This window comes from Orycteropus afer, unplaced genomic scaffold (genome assembly GCF_000298275.1).
Source record: "Orycteropus afer afer isolate SDZICR_OR568_19922 unplaced genomic scaffold, OryAfe1.0 scaffold00010, whole genome shotgun sequence".
Taxonomy (NCBI): domain Eukaryota; kingdom Metazoa; phylum Chordata; class Mammalia; order Tubulidentata; family Orycteropodidae; genus Orycteropus; species Orycteropus afer.
Window position 1 is genome coordinate 3,392,698 of NW_006921597.1, and position 6,137 is coordinate 3,398,834.

A 6,137-nucleotide genomic window follows, 5' to 3' on the forward strand; every position below is an offset into this window, starting at 1 on the left:
TTTGAACTGCCAGCCTTCTGGTTAGCAGTCAAGTACCTTAGGCACTATGCTACCAGAGCTCTTAAACCAAAATTAGAGAGCAAAATTAAAATTAGGAAAACAGAGTGTTATGTTATGTTGCCACTTTGGATTAACCTCTGGGAGTCAAGATAAGATGTACCTGGACTAAAACATTAGCATGGGGCATTGCCTGTGACAAGGTACCTGGCTCTGGTTTGTGAATTCATTGGGCATCTGGATAGAACCAGTAACACTGTTAAAAGATAATTATCAGAAAAAAACTAAATCATGACTCTCATACAGTTATAAAAATGAACACATATTAAAAAACTCTTTTTACTTATAAGATATGAGGAAATCAGGCAGTTGTTACAATGAGTTTAAAGGAATAAGGTACAAAATACCTCAAAGACAATGAACAAGACTAGAATCTGATACCCCAGAAGTGTATGCTATATATCATGCATAGTTTTTCATTGAAACTTTTTTTCTACATTACTGATTAGAATAGACTCTTAATACCCATGCATCAGACCAAACCCACTGCCATGGAGTTAATTCTGACTCATAGTGACCCCTATACGGTTTCCAAGACTGTAAATCTTTATGGAAGCAGACTGCCTCGTTTTTCTTCTGTGGAGTGGCTGGTGGGTTTAAACCATTTACCTTTTGGTTAGGAGCCCAAAACCACTGCCACCAGAACTCTTAAAACTTATGCATAGTTATTACAAAAGTAAAGGGGGGTGGCTAACATAGGAGAAAATAGGCAGATAAATATCCTGAAAAGAACTATTGAAGAAAACAAGGAGAAAAGACCAAAAATATAATTTTCTCTTTGTTCAAATGAGTTAAACATGTTATATCCACTCCATGCCACCTTCTCAACAAGAACTCAAAGAAGAAATAATAAAGAGATCTAGCAGAGTTCTACAAAGAAAGACAAAAGAAAAAAAATAGTGTTAAGACAAGAGCTGTCATAGAAATAATTAAAGGGGGAAAGATATTATAATGAAAATCCTGTGGCATGGTAGAACAATAGACTTGAAAAACTCACACAAAGATAAGGGAATTATCAACTATATTTAAATGACTACAGAAGAGAGCATACATATGGAAGGCATTAAAGAATAAACATATGTGTGATTTTTTCCTGAAGAAGAGAACAGAACAAGTACAACAGAAAAAATTTCAAAGATAAAATATAAGAAAATTTCCTTGAAATAAAGACTGGTATCTGATCATTGAAAAGGTGCATGTGTCCCTGAAAAATTGATTTAGAATGACAAACACCAAAACATATTCTATGTTGGTTTCTGAATTCTGAGAGTCAAGAAGCCAGAGGACACACAAGCCAAAAATAAAGTCCCATATGTGTGATCAACTATCATGACAGTGTGACAGTATCAGACTTCTTGACAGAATACAGTGAAGTAATATTTACGAACTTCTGAGGGAAAAATTATGACCGGTAATTCTATACTTGTAGTCGCTGGGTGGTACATACAGTTAATGTGCTCAGCTGCTAACCAAAAGATTGGAGGTTCAAATCTACTCAGAGGCATCTCTAAAGAAAGACCTGGTGATGAACTTCTGACAAATTGGCTACTGAAAACCCTATGAAGCACAATTGTGACACGTATGAGGACATCATGAGTCAGAATCGATGACAACTGGCAAAATTTATACTCAGTCAAATATAAAGCTATTAGATATGCAAGCATGCAAGAATTCAGGGAACCCAGCCCCTATAGGCCTGTCTGTGCTGGGGTAAAAAACCAAACACTATCCAATCGTAAAATTTAACAACCAGTCAAAAGAGGAACAAAGTAAAGGGCTCAACCATGAATAAACCATAGCTGAAAATAATGGTAATTAATTAATTAAAGTTAAAATGATCAGCAGCCATTAAATCAGTCAGCCAAGACTGAATAAATGTGAGAATTATGGAAATGAAGTGAAATGAAAGTGTTTTAAACCACAATAATGTAAAAAACCTTATAACACTAGAAATATGAAGAGGGAAGAGAATGAATAAAGTGTAAGTGTGTGAATTTCCCCATTTTCTTCTAAGGCATTAATAGATACTCTCTAAAGTTGAAACATGTATTAATTATGATAATAAAAGAGGTTTAGGGTTTCTAAAGTGTTTTTTTTTTTTTAATGCCTCTTCAGAAACTAATATTTTCCCTTCTTCAGAAACTAATATTTTCTGTCATGTTGTTGTTGTTGTTGTTGTTATGTGCCATCGAGTCAGCCCTGACTCATAGCGACCCCTCCTTGGGTTTCCGAGGCAGTATCACTATGGAAGTAGGATTGCCCAACCCTCTTTCCGAGGAGTGATTGGTGGGTTTGAACCGCCAGCCTTCTGGTTAGCAGTCAAATGCCTTAGCCACTATGCTACCAGAATATTTATCTGAAGTCAGGCAATTCTTCATTTCCACAATAGGTGCCTATTTCTTGTAAAATCAAACTCAATATTTCACTTTAAAATGCTGTATCTGGTATAAGTCCATATCTGTAAAATTATTCCTCTTTCTCCTTCCTTCTTCATAAATATAGAGAGATGTTAAAATTGTTCATCACTGTTAACAATGTTTGTTTCTGCAAAAGTAGGATTGAGGTAACTTCTTTTTAATTGCTTTATATTTTTTAGAATTATTTAATTTTTCATAACATGTATATTTTTTTCAAAAGGAATAAAGCTATTATATTTTAATCAAAATTATTGCTTTCACATTGAGTATCTGTAAATGATGATGGAAAATTTGGCAACCAATATGGCTGATTACTGCACAACATGGTTAAATTAATGTAATAATGTATTGAACTGTACATGTAAAAAATGTAGAATTGGTAGAAAAAAGAGTAAAGTGTTTAATATTTATATATATATATATACACACACAATCATGTGCCACATTACTTCCATTTGGGCAACATCCAACTGCAGGGTGCTACTTTGCAATGGCCATCAAAACATTATTATTATTACTGTATTATTTTGTTAAAGATGTTTCAGTGTATCTGGAAGTGTTTATTTAATGTTTTTTACACATAGAAAAGTACACTATATACTAAGACAAATATTTTACTGACATTTGATAGGAACTGTACGTAACAGTTCTAATTTACATACAAATTCTACTTAAAGACAAATTTAGTAATGGAACTCATTTGTAATATGGAGACTACATACAAAATGGTGTTCACACAACATCCAAATCACATAACATCCTATTTCACAGAACATATTGAGACAGGTAGGAAATGGAGCTGGCTGAATCAAGCAGCCTCTGACTCAGTATTCTTGCTGCAGAAGACAGAATTACTTCTGATTAACAAACCAGGACTTTAGGCAAGATAAAGTTACATTTCAAAAGCCCCACAAGCTTGACCATTGTAAAATGCTGATAAACCTCCTGAATTGTCCTTCAAGTACCTCACCAGGTGCAGAGCATCCACAGGAAAATTCAACTTGACTGACAAAACAACCTTCCACCACAGGCAGTCAAGAACAGGAGTCCCTCCACTCGAACCAGGAATTGAACCAGGGTCCAGAGACTTTATGCGCGTACAACATCTCAGAATCAGGCTTCACTATCAGTTCCATCTTTGTTCCGACAGCCTTTGCAGTGGAATCCACCTTGGTTACTTCCTGTGTGCACACCTGATTTTCATAACTCCACCTTTTTCTCAGAAGTCCCTTCCCATTTTATGAATAAAGATGATGCCCTCCACTTCTGTGCCTAAAATCCTTTATGTTGTTGTTGTTAGGTGCAGTCAAATGGACTCCAACTCACAGTGACTCTATGTACAACAGAATGAAGCACTGCCTGGTTGTTTGCCATCCTCACAATCCTTGTTATACCTGAGCCCATCACTGAGCCACTATTTCAATCCATGTCACTGATGGCCTTCCTCTTTTTCACTGATCCTCCACTTTACCACCACTCATCTGTCAGTTTGTCATACTGTGATGGCTTGTTTGTTGCTGTGAGGCTGGAGGCTATGCCACCTGTATTTCACATACCAGCAGGGTCACCCATGGTGGGCAGGATTCAGCAGAGTTTCTAGACTATGACTTGGAAGAAGGAAGGGGCCATTCATTTTTCAAAGAATTGGCCAGTGAAAACCTTATGAATAGCAGTGAAACACTGTCTGATATCTGATATAGTACTGGAAAACTTTATGAATAACCCTGGAACATTGTCCAATATAGTGCTGGAAAATGAGCCGTTTAGGTTGGAAGTCACTCAAAATATGACTGGGATAGAGCTGCCTCCTCAGAGTAGAGCCGACCTTAATGATGTTCATGGAGTAAAGCTTTTGGGACCTCCATTTGCTGATGTGGCATGACTCAAAATGGGAAGAAACAGCTGCAAACATCCATTAATAATCAGAACATGGAATGTACAAAGTACGAATCTAGGAAAATTTAAGTTGTCAAAAATGAAATGGAATGCATAAAGATTGACATCCTAGGCATTAGGGAGTTGAAATGGGCTGATTTTGGCCATTTTGAATCAGGCCACCATATGATCTACTATGCTGGGAATGACAAATAGAAAGGAATGGCATGGCTTTCATCATCACAAAGAATGTTTCAAGCTCTATCCTGAAGTACAATGCTGTCAGTATAGGATAATATCCATACGCCTACAAAGAAGTCCAGTTACTACTACTATTATTCAAATTTACACACCAACCACCAAAGCCAAAGATGAGGAAATTGAAGACTTTTACCAACTTCTGCACTCTGAAACTGACCAAACACACAATCAAAATGTGTTGATTTTCACTGGTGATTGAAACGCAAAAGTTGGAAACAAAGAAGAATCACTGGTAGTTGGAAAATATGACCTTGGTGATAGAAATAGCGCTGGAGATCATGTGACAGGATTTTGCAAGACCAATGGCCTTTTCATTGCAAATACATTTTTTCAATGACACAAAGAGTGGCTGTACATGTCGACTTTACCAGATAGAATATGCAGGAATCAGATTGACTACATCTGTGGAAACAGGCGATGGAGAAACTCAGTATCTTTAGGCAAAACAAGGCCAAGAGCTGATTGTGGAAAAGACCATCAGTAGCTCATATGCAAGTTCAAATTGTAGCTAAAGACAATAAAAACAAATCCACAAGAGCCAAAATATAACCTTGATTATATCCCTTCTGAATTTAGAGACCATCTAAAAAATAGAATTGATGCATTAAACACCACTGACCAAAAACCAGAGGAACTGTGAGATGACATCAAGAACATCATCTATGAATAAAACAAAAGGTCATTAAAAGACAGGAAAGGAAGAGAGGACCAAAATGGATGTCAGAAGAGGCTCTGAAACTTGCTCTTGAGTAGAGAGTAGCTAAAGCAAATGGAAGAAATGACAAGATAAATAGCTAAACAGAACATTTCAAAGAGCACCTTAAGGAGACAAAGTCAATTACAATAATGAAATGTGAAAAGACCTGGAGTTAGAAAACCAAAAGGGAAGAACATACTCAGCATTTCTCAAGCTGAAGAACTACAGAAAAAATTTAAGTCTCAAGTTGTGATATTGAAAGATTCTATGGGCAATATATGAATGATGCAGGGAACATCAAAAGAAGATGGAAGGAAGACACAGAGTTACTGTACCAAAAAGAATTGGCCAGTGCTCATCCATTTCAGGAGTTGGCATGTGATCAAGGACCAACAGTATTGAAGAAAGAAGTCAAAGCTGCACTGAAGGAATTTACAAAGAACTAGGCTCTAGGAGTTGATGGGATACCCATTGAGATGTTTCAACAAATGGATGCCATGCTGGAGGCACTTTCTTGTCCATGCCAAGAAATTTGCAAGACAGCTACCTGGCCAACTGACTGGAAGAGATCCATATTTGTACCCATTCCAAAGAAAGGTGATCCCACAGAATGTAGAAATTATTGAACAATATCACTAATATCACATGCTAGTAAAATCTTGCTGAAGATAATTCAAAAATGGTTGCAGCGGTATATTGACAGAGAACTTCCAGAAATACAAGCTGTACTCAGAAGAGGACATGGAATGAGGGACATCACAGCTGATGTCAGATGGATCTTGGCTGAAAGTAAAGAATACCAGAAAGATGTTTACTTGTGTTTTACTGAC